Source organism: Mesocricetus auratus, unplaced genomic scaffold (assembly GCF_017639785.1).
Source record: "Mesocricetus auratus isolate SY011 unplaced genomic scaffold, BCM_Maur_2.0 Super-Scaffold_100707, whole genome shotgun sequence".
In the NCBI taxonomy this organism is placed as follows: domain Eukaryota; kingdom Metazoa; phylum Chordata; class Mammalia; order Rodentia; family Cricetidae; genus Mesocricetus; species Mesocricetus auratus.
The window spans coordinates 11423020-11440029 of record NW_024429269.1 but is presented as its reverse complement, the minus strand read 5'-3'; the positions used below and the strand labels follow the sequence as shown (position 1 = coordinate 11440029).

Genomic DNA, 17010 nt, shown 5'->3' with positions numbered 1-17010 from the left:
TTCATCAGAACCCTCCCTCAAGGCTCAGACATGTATTCAGCAGAAGACAGATTGTAAGAGCTAGAGGTGGTGGATGACTGGATGACTTCAAGGAAACAACAGGAATGATACACGTGTTACCTCTCAGAGAGGTTGAGACAGAACTCCTGGGACACGTGTTACCTCTCAGAGAGGTTGAGACAGAACTCCTGGGATCTGCAGCGGGTCAGGTTCCATCGTTGCAAAGAGGAAGTGGACCCTGAGGCCCCACTCCTAACCAAAAAGCTATTTGTAACTAGTATCTGTTGGCAAACGGAAAATCAGTTTTTTCCAAGGCAGTGTCATTGAGCATATCAGCCACCAGTCAGGGCATGCCAGGTGCCCAGGATTAGTTGGCCAACACAAACGAACTCCATGCTTTTTTCAGTAGACCTACTGTTTTGGCATTATTTATTCACTTGGTTTTTCGAAAACAGGGTTTCTCTGTGTGTGTAGTTTTGGCTGTCATGGAACCCACTCTGTAGACCAGGCTGCCTTCAGACTTGGAGATATATCTCCCAAGGGCTGGGATTAAAGACATTTGCCACCATTGCCTGTCAGGTTTTTTTGGCATGTTTTTGTCTTACTGGTTTCCTACTTATTTTTTTGAGATAAAGAACAGGATGTCAGGGTAGGGAGGTGAGGAGGGAGCTTCAAAGAAGTGAAAGGGGAAAACATGATGAAAATATATTGTATGAAAACATTTTTTTCTTTTGGTTTTTCAAGACAGGCTTTCTCTGTATTGTTTTGGAGGCTGTCCTGGAACTCGCTCTGTAGACCAGGCTAGCCTGGAACTCAGAGATATCTGCCTGCCTCTGCCTCCCAAGTGCTGGGATTAAAGGCGTGAACCACCAACGCCTGGCATATGAAAAATTTTTTTAAAGAATTAACACATATGGCCTTAGATGGTAGGAGAAATAGATACTGTCACATTTTCAGCGAATTTTATTTTCTCAACATTTATTAAGAGATGTTCCTGAGCCAGGCGTTGGTGGCACATGCCTTTAATCCCAGCACTCGGGAGGAAGAGGCAAGCGGGTCTCTGTGAGTTCCAGCCCAGCCTGGTCTACAGAGCGAATTCCAGGAGAGCCTCCAAAGCAATACAGAGAAACCCTGTCTCGAAAAACAAAAAACAAACAAAAAAAGATGTTCCTGTTGTGACAAGGACATCGATCATGTACATGTAAAATGGCATTGTGTAATATAAAATTCCAAAAGGCTGTTTTAGCGTATTGAAAACAAAAATATACACATATATATTTTTTAAACGAAATTTCCTGAAAAATATTCTTTGAAAAGCTGGGTCAAATACATGTAGGCCTTTTACAACTAGTAAAAGAGAGCAGTGTATGTACGGGATTTAGACACGGGTGAAAATACTTGGTTTAATTTTCATTGAGAATGAATCTCAATTTCTATCAGGTTATACTTTGTAAATGGCATCCACCAGAGTTCACACATTAGTCTTGAGTCTTTAATCGGTAATTCACTTCATTAAAAATTTCATGTTCATTATCATTCTGAAGAGCTTTAAAATGTAACGTCATATTTCTAATTAATAGGCAGTATTGTCAATCCGGAAATTGAGGTCTAATTCAGTCATCCATTTGGCTGGGGATGTAACCAACTGCATCAGTTGTAATCCCGCTAACAACCGCCAGGGCGAGGCTCATTTTAGGTCTTTTCTGGAGTCCTGGAAATCCGGCACCATGACACACGCCGAAGACGTAGGTGTAGACGAGGAACAAAAGACCCTCGTGCCGCCCCCCCCCCCGCGGCTCCGCTCCGAACGCGCCCGGCGGGGCTCCCGGGCGAGGGTCGCTGCCCACGGCGGGCAGGAGGAGCGAAGGGCGCGCGGTGGCCCGAGGCCCCGTCAACGTAGAGCACGGACGCCGGGCAGGCCCGGGAGCGCGCGCTCTGCCGGGCACCGACGGCCGAGCCCGCACAGCCCCGACCCGAGGCGCGAGCCCGCTAGGGGGCCGGCGGCTTCCGGCGGCTGCACCTGGGCCCCGCACCGTCGTGCGGCCCCGTCGCAACCTAGGCGCGCACGCCCTCAGCAGCCGAGCGCACGGCCGATGGTCGAGCGCGGTCGGGGCCGTTCCGGGCCAAGTTTCCCGGCCCCACGGGGTTCGGTGCTGATGGGCACCAAGTTCTCCCAACAGATCCCACAAAATGGAGGACGACGTCTCCTCCCGCCGCAGCCATGGCGGAGGTGGGGGGCCATTCCCACGGGCGAGGCAAGGTGGAGGCGCCCGCACGGCCGCCAGCGCGCCAGTGCCCCGCAGCGGCGGCCCGGCCCGCCCCCTCGGCCCGCCGCAGGCACTGCGGGGCTCGGCCGTCTCCCGGGCCTTGGGGGCCCGGACAGGGAGGACGCCTCGAGGCCGCGTCTGTCCTCGGGCAGAGTGGCGGGGGACCGCGGCGACCGTCTGGAGGCCAAGGCCCGGTGCCCGATCCCGGCCCCGCGGGAAGCCTCGACGAAGATTCCCCGCCCCGAGGCCGAACCGCGATCCGTACTGCGGGTCTCGCCACTCGGGCTCCTGACCCGGGCGGACCCGGCGAGTGGGGGCGGGGCGGGGCGGGGCGGGGGCGCCGAGGGAGGGACGGAGGGAGGGAGGGCTGGCTAAGCCCGAGGCTGGCGGCAGGGGGGAGGGAACGGCAGGCCCGAGGGCGTGGCCCGCGTTTGACGGACAGCCGCTCTGACTACCTCACCGAGGAGGGTCCTGAAGGAAGGCCGACTGAGCCAATGGACTTGCCCGAGGCATTCCGGGCCGCCTTCGGCAGCAGCCAATGAGCGTGCGGAGGGCGGGGCGTCCCCGGGCTCCGCCGCGCCGCCGCCTCCTCTACCTCCTCCTCACCAGCGCTAAAGCCGGGACTGGACCGAGCGGAGTTGTGCGTGTCGCCGAAGGGGGGTGGGCCGGGGAAGGGGAGGTTCGTTCCGCGGAGCTGCAGCCAGCACCGGGTGAGGCTTATCCCCGCTGTCTTTCCTGTCGAGGGCCGCGGAGAGTGGGGGTGGCTGGGAGCAGCGCAGCCTCGGGAGGAGGAGGCGGAGGCGGGGGCGACTGGGGAGGCGGAGATGGGTGAGGGCAGCCTCGGGAGCCTCCCACCGACCTGGGCTTAGCAGCCCGCGGCGGCTGGTGTCGCCGCTGCTGCGTCGGAGCCTCGGGGTGCGCTGGGGGCCGCGCTCATGTCCCGGGCGTCTTCGCGTGCGGCCCGAGGGCTGAGGGAGCGCGGGCGCGGCCGGGCGGGCTGGGTGAGGCGGACGCCGGGGCGGGGGGCGCGGGGGCCTTGGGGCGCGGGCGGCGGCGGCCGGAGGTCGTGGGGTGTTTTCTTCTCTGTGCTGCGGGCGGGCGGGCCGGGGAGGGGCCCGTTGGCCCTCCTGCCTGGGGGCCGCACTCCCACCCTGTCTGTCTGACCAAGACCCCAAGTTTTCGAAGGCGAGGGGCGCCGCCTGAGTCTCGCCTGGTCCTCTTCGTCGCTGGTCTCCTCCCCGGCGCTGTGCTGCGCGGCGCTTGCTCCTCACGTATTGTTTGGCTGGGTCTCTAATGGCGGACGGGGAGGCAGCGCTGCCGGTCGCGGACTGCAGGGGGGGCAAACCTCGGGCCCAGGGCAACTGCTTGGGGCAAATATGGGCAATAGCAGCCCAGCACTGACGTGAACTGTTTCTTACCTGTAAATTGGTGCTGAGTTTGACTGCAGTGATGGTGGGTGGTAAGATTTGAGAGGGAATACAAGTCGCTTACTGGCGTCGGGGCAGTGTTTGCCCTTCCCCCCTCCTCCCCTTCTTCCCAGGAGCAAGCTTGATGCCCTGTGGTCCCTTCCCCTGCAGCTTGTGGCTTTCCCATAGGTTTTGGCCCCAAATAAATATTTTGCTCCACTTTCATAGGAGTGGGCTGTTTTGCGTGGGTTGGGGGTAATAATAGAAGGACCGAACCTCCTTGACCTCTTAGTCCCTTCTCTGCCTCCTCCTGGTGAAATAGGCTTGGTGCTCCTACCAGATTGGGTGTTCATCCATTTTCCTTTCTTTTTTTTCTCTTTTATCCCAGGACCAGAAATTTCGTTCAGTCCTATCTGGTGCATCTTTGGGAGAAAGTGAGGAAACCACCCTCATTGTGAGTCCTTTTCTTCCAATGTGTTGCTTAATACAGAGGGCATCGTCAGGTTATAGGGGTTCAGCTATGGGACTCTGGTTCTCCTGGTTGTTTTCAGGGGGAGGAGCTTTCGCTTGGGTGGCAGCTGCTCCCGGGGAGAAGCCCGAGTGATGCCTGGTGAGGCAGCTGGGAGTGGGTGCTGCTGTTTCCACCGCTGCAGACATCGCTTCTGCTGCTGCAATACCAACCTCAGCAACCAGACGACGGGCTTCTGCAGCTGCTCACGTTACCGGGGAGGAGGGGTGTTGTGAAGGAGGGCATATTTCTGGTGCCCTCTAGAGTTGCCAAGTAGGAATTAACGTTATTTCGTTTGAAGCGCATGCAACCATTTTTGACATTTTTCTTGCCATAATGGTTAATTGATCTAAGGTATTGGAAAACTAGAGAGAGCCACTTAACTTTTTATGTCTGATTTAAATTGACAAAATTTCATTCTTATTGTGGATTGGTTTCTACATCTTTTCTTGTCTCTGGGTAGATGTTGCTCAGAGTTGTGTAGTCCTCTACTTAGTCTTTCATCTCCGGTGTTGACCAGTCTTCCATGACGCTTTTTAACTGCTAAAACTTTTTATTGTGTGTGAGTACCTGGCCTGTTGTGTGGGCACACATCCCACAGCATTGGTGTGTAGGTCAGGTTCTGGAGTTGGTTCTACTCTTTGAGCTTACTGGGTTCCATGGAACCAGCTCAGATTTGTTAGGCTTGTGCAGCAAGCACCTCTATCCACTCAGGTCTTGCCAGCCCTGTCACTTATTTTGAGACAGGGTCTACTGTATCCCAGGTTGACCTTGAACTTTTGTTGTATAGCCTAGGAGATGATTTTGAACTTGATTCCTCTGTCTCAACTTCTTTTTGGTTTTTCGAGACAGGGTTTCTTTGTATTGTTTTGGAGGCTGTCCTGGAACTCACGCTGTAGACCAGGCTGGCCTCGAACTCACAGAGATCCGCCTGCCTCTGCCTCCCGAGTGCTGGGATTAAAGGTGTGCGCCACCAACGCCCCGCCTGCCTCCTACTTCTTAAGTGCTAGAATTACAGGTATGTGCCTCTTGTGAGGTTTATGTGGTGCTGGGAATCAAACCAAGTGTTTCCTTCATGCTAGCAAGCACTCTACTAGCTGAGCTACATCCCTAGTCCAGACACCATTCTTGAACCCAGGATAGCTTGTGTTGTAATTTGTAGACTTTCTGGTTAGTTTTTTTTTTTTTTTTTTTTTGGTGGTTGTTTGTTTTGTATTTTGGAGACAGGATTTCTCTTTGTCACCTTGGCTGTCCTGGAACTAGCTCTGTAGACCAGGCTGGCCTTGAACTCACAGAGATCTGCCTGCCTCTGCTTCCCTAGTGCTGGGATTAAAGGCATAGGCTGCCTGTCAAAATTTGTAGACTTTCAAAGGTGTGTTACAAATATTGGTGCTTATGTTTTTTTTGTCCTTTTTTTATGTGTATGAGTATTTTGCTTGCATGAATGTATGTGTACAATACATGTGTCTGGTGCTAAAGGATGTCAGGAGGGGGTATTGGGTCCCGGGGAAGTGGAGATGGTTGTAAGCCACTGTGTGAGTGCTGGAAACTGGATCCTCAGCAAGAACAAGTGCTTTCTTTTAACTGCTGAGCTATCTCTCCAACCCAATGTTTAGCCTTTTTAAATGTGTATTAATTAGTTTAATCCACAGGAGAACTTGGTGGCATAGCTAATATTTTTTCCCTTTTCGATTACTGTTTTCATTCCTAATTTGCAGAGAAGTAAATGGGCATAGAAAGACAGGAGGCAATATTTAGTAAAGCAGGTCTGAACTTAAGCAGTGTGATGGTGCCCAACACCAGCAACCATATTATACTTAAGATTCTCATGACATCTCAAATTTGAAACTGAGTCAAAATGGTGTTTTCCTGTTTGGAAGTAGAAACATAAAAGGTGCTTGAATCTTGTTGAATGAATTCTTTTTAAGAAAATAAGAGAAAGCCAGGCATTGGTGACACATGCCTTTAATCCTAGCACTCAAAAGGCAGAGAAAAGCAGATCTCTGAGTTTGGGGCCAGTGTGGTCTACAGAGTGGGTTCCAGGACAGCCAGAGCTGTCTTGGAAAACCTGCCTTGGAAAAAATAAAGGGGAGGGGGACACATTTAATTTGCACTTATTTATTTAATTAATTTTAGTGAGAATTATGGCCAGGACTGGCTTTTAATCACTGTGTAGTACAGGATGTCTTTGGGCTGTTCTTTCTGCTTTTCTTTCCTAAGTTGGTGGTGTTACAGGCATGTGCCACTATGGCCAGCTTCATTTAAATATTTTTTTACTACCTCATCAAAAACAATAGAGGGTGCTTGTATCAGTATTACTTTTACAGCATATGTCCAGATGAGTCTAAAGATTTTGTTTTGTTTTGTTTTTCAAGGCAGGGTTTCTCTGTGACTTTGGAGGCTGTTCTGGAACTAGCTCTTGTGGAACAGGCTGGTCTCCAACTCACAGAGATCAGCCTGCCTCTGCTGTACTAAAGGCGTGCCAAGTCTGAAAATTTTGTAAGAACTTTATTATTACTGTACTATTATTTGAGACATTATATAGTCATGCCACCCACTGTGTAGACCACACTGGCTCTGAACTAAGATTCACCTGCATCAGCAGTTCAAGTGCTGGTTTTGCAGGTGTTTGACACTATGCTTGGCTTGAATATAAACTTCTAATGATTGTAAAGCTCTTTTTAGGGATTAAGTGTTCAGATACTAAATTACAGGACCTTTCAAGTGAATGATGTTTATCATATTCTCATGAAAGGTTGCCTTATCCTCCCCACCCCTTTTTCTTAGGTTTATTTTATTATTATTATTATTATTTTTTTTTGGTTTTTTTGAGACAGCGTTTCTCTGTGGCTTTGGAGGCTGTCCTGGAACTCGCTTGGTAGTCCAGGCTGGTCTCGAACTCACAGAGATCCGCCTGCCTCTGCCTCCCGAGTGCTGGGATTAAAGGCGTGCGCCACCAACGCCCGGCGTATTTTATTGTTATTATTATTATTTTTTGTGACAGTTGTTCACACTGGCCTTGAATTTGCATCAATTCTATTGACTCATTCTAGTGCTAGGGTTACAGGTGTACACCACCTGACATGGCCTGACTTTGCGTCCCTCCTCTGATGAGTCAGTTCTTTGTCAGTCACTTTGGTATTTCATAGAAGCTGACATTCCACCTTGCATGGATATGAGACCATAGATTTACATAACAGGGTTCATTTTGTAGGCTTTTGCTCTATTTTGCTTGTTTGTGGTACAGAAGTATACAAATAGTGCTGTTGTGACAAAGTGCATCTTTGCCTGTAATAAGTTGCTCTGGTATTACTGTGATAGAAAAAATAGGGAGCCAGGTAGTGGTGGTGCTCACCTTTAATCCCTGCACTCAGGTAGTGGTGGTGCTCACCTTTAATCCCTGCACTCAGGAGGCAGAGGCAGGCACATCTCTGAGTTCGATGCCAGCCTGGTCTATAGAGCAAGTTCCAGGCCAGCCAGTCCTGGATCCGTTACACAAAGAAATTTTATTTGAAAAACCAAAACCAGACAAAAAAGATAGTTTATCAAGCCGGGGGTTGGTGGCGCACGCCTTTAATCCCAGCACTTGGGAGGCAGAGGCAGGTGGATCTCTGTGAGTTCGAGGCCAGCCTGGTCTACAAGAGTTAGTTCCAGGACAGCCTCCAAAGCCACAGAGAAACCCTGTCTCGAAAAACCAAAAAAAAAAAAAAAAAAAAGATAGTTTATCATCTTAAAGGGTGAATTATAACACCTTTTATTTTGTTTAAAAGTATATCAATTTAAAACTGAAGTTTAAGTAATAATAGCATTTTTGTTACACTGCAGAATTAAAGTTTTTGTTAACTGTTAAAGATCCCTTTTGACTTAGGAAAGTAATGAGGGGGAGTTGGAGAGATGGCTCAGAGGTTAAGAGCACTGGTTGCTCTTCCAGAGGTCTTGAGTTCAATTCCCAGCAACCACATGGTGTCTCATAGCCATCTGTAATAAGATCTAGTGCCCTCTTTTGACATGCAAGGATACATCACTGTATACATAATAAGTAAATCTTCAAAAAAATAAAGAGCCGGGCGTTGGTGGATCCCAGCACTTGGGAGGCAGAGGCAGGCAGATCTCTGTGAGTTCGAGGCCAGCCTGGTCTACAAGAGCTAGTTCCAGGACAGCCTCCAAAGCCACAGAGAAACCCTGTCTCGAAAAACCAAAAAAAAAAAAAAAAAATTTAATGAGGTAGTATAATCACTCAATCACACAGTGTGATTTGTGATTTTTTTTCATTATTAGTATTGTTTTTTGAGACGTAGTGTCTTAGTTTGCTTCTCTGTTACTGTAATAAAGCATAGATTAAAAAAAAGCTTGGGAAGAAAAGCTTAGGTGGAGTCCATCATTGAGGGAATTCAGGAATTCAGGAGGACAGGAACTCAAGACAGGAACCTGGAAGCAGGAATGTGGAGGAACACTGATTGCTGCATTGCTCTCTCTCTCTCTCTCTCTCTCTCTCTCTCTCTCTCTCTCTCTCTCTCTCTCTCTCTCTCTCTGTCTCTCTGTCTTCTCTTGTCTTTTATTTATTTTTTTGTTTTTCGAGACAGGGTTTTTCTCTGTAGCTTTGGAGCTTGTCCTGCAACTCACTTTGTAGACCAGATCAGCCTGGAACTCAGAGAGAGCAAGATCCACCTGCCCCAGTGCTGGGAATAAAGGCATAGGCTACCATGCTGGGTTTATTTAGTTTTCTTAAATAGCCTTTGTTGTGTGATAATTTGACCACATTCTGTCACTCCCAAGACTGCCAATAAAATTTGCTTTGAGGGTGGAGCTAGCTACTAGCTGACCAAAATTAACCATAGAGGATATAAAGACACAGGAAGTAGTAGGGTGGGGCTTAGAGAGGGTCTCTTTTGGATCAAGGAACAAGAGAGAGGGAAGCGTGGGGAGGGGGACGGGCAGAGCCAGAGATCAAGAGCCAGAGATCACTGGTTGCTTGGCTACTTCTCTGATCATTCAGGTTCTTACCCCAGTATCTGACTCCCGAGGTTTTATTGATAAAAAAATAGATAAACCTTCAAGCCCAGGTGTGCTCACCACAGTCATGGTATGTTGGTGCCCACATTGGGCTGGGCCCTCCCTTATCATTCATCAGTCAGTACTGTTCCCCAGACAAGGCATAGGCCAATCTGATTTGAGCAGTCACTTAACTGCAATTCCCTGAGGTTACTCTAGGCTATGTCACATTGACAGTTGAAGGGTATTATTGGCAATTAGAAACAATAACTTTGGCCAAGAATAAGCTTTTCTTCATGGCTGTAATTGTATGTGCTGCTTGTATGTCCATGTCCATTTTGTAGTGTATACATACATGTGTGTTCATGTGGAGGTCAAAGGTTGATGGTGTTGGGTGTCTTCCCCAATTGTTCTCCACCAAAGGTTTTTTTTCTTCTTTTTCTCCCCATGTTTTTGAGACAGGGTTTCTCTGTAGCTTTGACTGTCCTAGAGCTCACTCTTTTGAACAGAATTTTTTTTTTTTTTTTTTTTTTTTGTTTTTCGAGACAGAGTTTCCCTGTGGCTTTGGAGGCTGTCCTGGAACTCTCTGTAAACCAGGGTGGCCTCGAACTCAGAGATCTGCCTGCCTCTGCCTCCTGAGTGCTGGGACTAAAGGCGTGCGCCACCGCTGTTTTTGAGGCAGTCTTTCACTGTTTGTTTGGGTGGGGTGGTAGTTGCTTCCCATATAGATTGTGCTTAAAATTTAGTGTGAGGTGCTATAAAAGGTATCAATTAGCTGGGTGTGGCGGCATACAACTTTAATTCCAGAACTCTAGAGGCAGAGGCAGGTGGGGCTCTGAATTCAAGTCCATGCTGCTCTACCTGAGTTCCTGCTAGCCACGGCTACATAGTGGGATAGTGAGACCTTCATCAAAACTAAATACAAAAATTAAAGACAAACAAACAAACAAAAAAAGGCATTATTAGGGACCTTGAGAGATGGCTCAGTGGTTAAGATCACTTCTTACTCTGTCAGGAACCACATACTAAGCTATACATTGACCCTTATACAACATACGTAAATAAAAAATCTTACCCAAAAATATAAAAGGTAATATAAGCCTTTTTAACTTTGTCAGTGTAATATTAAGATGGAAGTTCATTAGAGTCTAAGTTTATATTTATTTAATAAAAATGATTCCTAAGTTTTTTTCCTTGGTAGCTACTGTTCCCTTTCCCCCAACAGGAGGAAAGGTCCTGACTGTCCTGGAACTCACTGTGTAAACCAGACTGGCCTTGAACTCACAGAGATCTGACTGCCTTTGCCTCCTGAGTGCTGGGATTAAAAGTGCATCACCACCTCAGTAATTTCTTTTCAAGTTAAAAAAAAATTGTTTTATTGTTTTATGTGTATGGGTGTTTTACCTGCAAGTATGTCTTGAGTGTCTTGTGTATGTCTGGTGTCAGTAGAGGCCAGGAGAAAGTGTCTGCAACTGGAGATGTGGTATATAACCCATGTGGGTGCTGAGAATAGAATCTGGATCCTCTGGAAGAATAGCCTAGTGTTATAGCTGCTGAGTCATCTCTCTAGCTCCCCTTGGTAGCTATTTTCAATAGTTTATGTTCACTTTTAACTGAAATGTACTTTTGGTCTCAATTTCCTGGTATACTACTTCTGAAATTTATGAGTCTCCAGAATGATGTTTATGCCAACAAAGTTTTCTGATGGCTGGAGTTCTTTGGTATTAGAATGTAGGTGGGGCAAGGGACTAGTAATTGGAAAGACTGAGCTTTAAGAAGGTTGGGATTTTTCAGTTCCAAACTGTTCCCTCTCAGGAAAGGAAAGAGAGTTGATGGTTAACTTTATCATCAGTGTTCACAAGCTTCTGTGAAAACCAAAAAGGAAAGAGAGCTTTTGGTTAGATGAACTCTTAGAGAGCCCTGAAAGATGGCACCCCAGGGGGGGGGGCATGGGCTCTTTGTCTCTTGGGTTCTTTAGACTTAAAATATCATATAAAGTAAACAGTTAGATGTAAATACCAAATTGAGTTTTATGGAGAGCTTTAGCAAAGTATGGGCCTAATGAGAGGATCTGAGGGCTCCCAGTTTTAGAGCTGATTAATCAGAAGTACAAGTTCAAACAAGTCTGTCATTTGCAATCTGAAATGGAAGGTACATGAGTTTTCAACCTATGGGATATGATGTTGTCTGTAGATAGATGGTATCAGAGTTAAGCTGAATCAGAGGGTATCTTATCTTGCTCAGGGAAGTCTGTACTGATTTTTGAATGGGAGTATTAGAGAAACTTCAGTGTATCTTATTTTCTGATTGGTTGTCTCAGGGTTTCTATTGCTGTAAAGAGACACCGTGACCACCTCAACTATAATGAAAATATTTAATTGTGGTCGCTTGCTTACAGTTTTAGAGGTTCAGTTTGTTATCATCATCTTTGAGAGCATGGTGGCATGCAGGGAGATGTGGTGCTGGAGTAATAGCTGAGGGTCCTATGTTTTACAGGCAGTAGGAAATTGACTTATTCACTGGTTGGTATCCTGAGCATAGGAAACCTCAAGGCCTGCCCCCATAGTGACACACTTCCTCTAACAAGACTATACCCACTTCAGCAAGGCCACACCTCCAAGTAGTGCCACTCCCTATGAGTTTATGGGAGCCAGTTTCATTCAGACTATTACATTGGTCACAACCGCCCCCTTCCCCCCATATAGTTAGCTGTCTTTCACTCTTTCCTTTAAAAATTCCTGTGACGGTGGTTATTGTGCACGCCTTTAATGTCAGCACTTGGGAGGCAGAGGCAGGTAGATCTCTGTGAGTTCAAGGCTAGCCTGGTCTACAAAGTGAGTTCCAGGACAGCTAGGGATGTTACACAAAGAAACTATCCCCCCTAAAAAATTCCTGTGACATTTAAAAAGATATATTAATTATAAAATTTTAAGGTTTATTTTTATTTATGTATGTAAGTATGGCTGCATATATGTGTGTGCACCACATGTGTGCCTGGTTCCCCTGGAGGCCAGAAGAGGGCATTGGATCCTCTGGAACTGCAGTTACTGATAATTATAAGCCACCATGTGGGTACTGGGAATTGAACCCAGGTCTTTCTTCTGCATAATTAATGAATGATCTTAACTCACTAAGTCATCTCAAGCTTCTGTTTTATTATTTTTAAATATGGCGTGTGTGTCCATGTATGTGTATGTTTATGTTTGCAAGTGTACAATGCCTTCAGAGGCCAGAGAAATCTTTGAGCAGCCTGACGTGAATGTTGGTGATTGAACTTCTGTCATCTGCTGAGCCACCCTTTGTGTTGGTCTTAAGTGGTGGCTCACACCTGTAACCCCAGTGTTTAGAAGACTGAGGTAAGAGGATCACCAATGTTTGTAGTCCGCTTGGACTACATGTGAATTCTAGTCTAGCCTGGGGCTTGGTCAGTAAAGTGGCTCAGCAGGTAAAAGTGCTTAACATTTAAGACCTGCAGGTTGGAAGGGAGGGAACTGGTTTCTTTGACCTCTGTACGGCACACACTATGCATGCATGTGCATGGATATCCATAGACACACAAGCCCATGTATATGCACACTCTTGTGCATACATAAGTATAATGCAACTTTTAAAAAATTGTTGAGGTTTCTTCATACTTTGAAAAAAATTAAAAAAAAATTTGAGACAGGATTTCTCAGTGTAGCCCAGGCTGGCCTTGAACTCAGATCCACCTGCCTCTGCCTCCTGAGTGCTGGAATTAAAGGCGCAAGCCACCACTTGAGACCGATATTAAAATGTAGGTCAGACTGGCCTGAAACTTACTCAGTATGCAAGCTGAGATTACAGATAACATACTATCAAGTTGAGATCTCTTGATTTCATGTCCATTTGCCTAATGACTGATAATGTTGGACTATCTTTTGATTTGGTTATTGATAGGTTGTGTGTCTTTTTAGCAGAGTGTTTTTTTTTTTTTGTTTTTTGTTTTTTTTTTCCGAGACAGGGTTTCTCTGTAGCTTTGGAGGCTGTCCTGGAACTCACTTTGTAGACCAGACTGGCCTCGAACTCACAGACATCCGCCTGCCTCTGCCTCCCGAGTGCTGGGATTAAAGGCGTGCGCCACCAACGCCCGGCCAGAGTGTTTTTATTTAAGTATGGTGTTCAAAGTTCCACTTACCTACCTACATTTATTTCCAAGTTGATCTTTGATTTGGAGGTATTTCTTTCCCCTCTGCATTGTCTTTATTTTCTTGGTAATTCTTTGCACAAATACTGTAAATCTTGAGCACCCTAACACATTTTTTCTTATCTGTGTTTTTGTTGTCATCTAAGAAGTGAATGACAAATCCAGTGGCATGAAGTTTTCTCTCCAAGAGTTTTAGTTGGCTTCTGTTTAGATCTCGATTCTCTTTGAGATTTATTAATTTATTGCACGTGGTCAAAGTAAAGGACTAGTTTTGTGAGTTTTTTCCTTCAGGTTATCGTTTTATTTTTGTTTCCATATATGAAAGAAGGCATATGGCCAGCTATGATTATTTTATTTAACATGATTTTCTCTAGTTCATCCATTTTCCTATAAATAACAGAATCCCATAATTCATGCTGGAATATACTCTGTATAAGGTATTCTTTATCCATTTATCAATTTACTTCTCTGTTAAGGACTTTTGGATCTGTGTTTGTTGTTTTGTTATTTGAGACAGGGTCTTTCTAGTCCTGGCTGTCTTTGTATTTGATAGGCAACCCATGCTGGTCTCCAACTCACTGAGATCCTTTTTTTCTCTACCTCCTAGTGTTGGTGTTAAAGGTCTCTGCTACCAAAGCCAGCATGGATTTGTCCTTGTGTGAAGTGTTTGCCAGAATTATATATTCAGGTAATTCTGGATTAAAAAAGGGAGTTTTGGAAATGTTCTTTTCATTAATTTTGGGGAGAGGTTTAAGAATGGTTGTTGGTCATTTTGAAATGTTACAGAATTCATAAGTAAAATTAACTATCCTAATCTTAATTTTTGCTGAGATGCTTCTGGCTTAATCACTTTGCCTATTTTAAGTCTACTCAGATTCCATATCCTTTGTGTGAATTTTAAGGATTTTTTTCATTTCATCTTTATTTTCCAGTTTGGCATATAATGAATTGCTCATGGTAGTCTTTAAAAAAATTTTTTTTTTTTTTTTTGGTTTTTCGAGACAGGGTTTCTCTGTGGCTTTGGAGGCTGTCCTGGAACTAGCTCTTTGTAGACCAGGCTGGCCTCGAACTCACAGAGATCCACCTGCCTCTGCCTCCCGAGTGCTGGGATTAAAGGCGTGCGCCACCAACGCCCGGCTAACTTTTTTCTTTCTTACTAATTTTTTTTTTTTTTTTGCTGCTGTTTCTTTGTTCTTTACTGATTTAAGAGGTTTTGCTATTGTTGTTTGTTTTAATAGACAAACTGTAATATAGCCCAGTCTGGCCTCAAGCCCTCCTGCTTATAGTGCATACAGAAATAAAACACTCATATCCTTTAAACCAGAATTTTTTAAAAAAAAGATTTTATTTATTTATTATGTATAGTGTTCTGCCTGCATGTATGCTTGCATGCCAGAAGAGGGCACCAGATCTCATTACAGGTGGTTGTGAGCCACCATGTGGTGTGAACTCAGGACCTCTGGAAGAGCAGCTTTTCTTAATTTCGGCCATTTCTCCAGCCCACCTGAATTGACTTTTTTTTTGGTTTTTCAAGACAGGGTTTCTCTGTGGCTTTGGAGGCTGTCCTGGAACTCGCTTGGTAGTCCAGGCTGGTCTTGAACTTACAGAGATCCGCCTGCCTCTGCCTCCCGAGTGCTGGGATTAAAGGCATGCGCCACCACTGCCCGGCCTGAATTGACTTTTAACAAGGAATTTATATTAATCAGAAAATAGACAGGTAGTCACAAAAACTGAAGTCTTATGGTAGCATAGCTTTGCTTATTCTGACACTAAAGAGGTAGAATAAAGTTTAGAATGAAGGTCTTCTATTCATAAAGCCCTGGGATGATTTTATGAATTCTCAATTATTATGAATGAATGATTAGGTTTCTCTGTGTGTAGCCACTGTGTTACCACTGTAAATCTAGTAGTACTGCTGAACACTCTTCTTCTGTTGAGCTGTCAATGTAAACTTTTGATTTTTTTGATTTCTTGACCAGTTAACAGTTACTCAGTTATAGTTTCCATGTTTTGGAATAAAGTTTCTGACCATCACTTGTACTTTTTTTTTTGTTTTTTGTTTTTGTTTTTCGAGACAGGGTTTCTCTGTGGCTTTGGAGGCTGTCCTGGAATTAGCTCTTGTAGACCAGGCTGGCCTCGAACTCACAGAGATCCACCTGCCTCTGCCTCCCAAGTGCTGGGATTAAAGGCGTGCGCCACCAACGCCTGGCTGTACTTTTTTTTTAAAGGATTTTATTTATTACGTATACAGTGTTCTGCCTGCATGTATGTCTGCAGTCCAGAAGAGGGCACAGATAACAGATGGTTGTGAGCTACCATGTGGTTGCTGGGAATCAAACTCAGGACCTCTTGAAGAACAGAGTGTTCTGAACCCCTGAGCCATCTCTCCAGCCCTACCTGTACTTTTTTTCTATTACTACATCCCTTTTTTCTTTTCTTTTTGTTTTGTTTTTTCAAGAGAGGGTTTTTCTGTGTAGCCCTAGCTGTACTGGAACTAGCTCTATAGGCCAGGTTGGCCTCCAACTCAGGTATCTGCTTCCCCATCTCTGGAGTGCTGGGATTGAAGATGTGCACCACCATAACCTGACAGAAGTATCATCTCTCTTAAGGTTTAAAAATGATGAGTTATTTGAAAGATTTTTCTAAGGCTTTTGTTTTCTTCAAGGTGGAATATTGTTTCTGCTCTTTAGTTTAACTGCTGCTATTTCAGTCATTTAGTCAAGTGTTTATAATTCCTCAGGGTTCTTCAGTTTTATTTTCATTATTATACTCATCATTTCTGACTAGCTATTAGCCCTCTAGACTCTAGATAGTTCTCAAAGTTGCTCATTATAAGTTTCAAAACTGATTTTTTTTTCTCTTAGGAGTATGTAGGTTTTGTTCTTTTCATGCATTTGTTTTCTTGTGGGAGTCCCATAACTAATACGGGCCATGACTGATTTCTTGTAGCTTTGTTGTTGTTTTGTGTTGTGCTTTGTTTTTTGTTTGTTTTTTAGACTAGGTTTCAGTATGTAGTCCTGGGTATCCTTAAACTTGTCTTATAGACCAGGCTGGTCTTAGACTCACAGAAATTTGCCTACTTCTCTTTCCAGCATGCTGGTGTTAAAGATGTGGCTGGGCCCAACCTAGCTCAGTTCTCTTACTGCTTCTTTAAGCTCATAAACTTCTTTTTTTTTTTTGTTTTTTGTTTTTTGTTTTTTGAGGCAGATTTTCTCTGTATTGATTTGGAGGCTGTCCTGGAACTCTGTAGACCAGGCTGGCCTCAAACTCACAGAGATCTGCCTGCCTCTGGCTCCCGAGTGCTGGGATTAAAGGCGTGTGCCACCAACGCCCGGCTGCTCATAAACTTCTTGATACTACTTCCCCTTGTCAGTTGTTGAGAGCTATGATCCTCCCAGAGATTCTGCTGCACTGTCATGATCTCTCAGTCTTTAAGAAGGGCTTTAACATCAGCAAATGCTTTCTCAGTTGTGCAGCTCACTTCCAAATGAATACCTCAGTTCCAAAAAAGAAGAGCTCACTGCTAGGCAGTTCTTATCCTAGTCTAATCATGAGCTGATGACTAAGGCTTGAATGCCAAAGTCAACGACTGTGCCCTTGTTTTACTTTTTAATACAAGGTTCTTGTTCCAGGGTCTTCTGCCTTCTCCTTATAGGTTCTGGGATTACAAAT

At 45.3% G+C, this 17010-nt stretch overlaps 1 protein-coding gene across 1 annotated transcript in view; it reads left to right on the top strand.

The window, feature by feature from the left end:
- Positions 1 to 3104: 3104 nt before the first annotated feature.
- The window catches only part of Zmym2 (zinc finger MYM-type containing 2), a 75686-nt gene continuing 61780 nt past the window's right edge, over positions 3105 to 17010 (top strand). The window contains 2 exon segments of the mRNA XM_040740479.1: positions 3105 to 3182; positions 4062 to 4127. The gene's annotated coding sequence lies outside the window, so the exon portion shown is untranslated.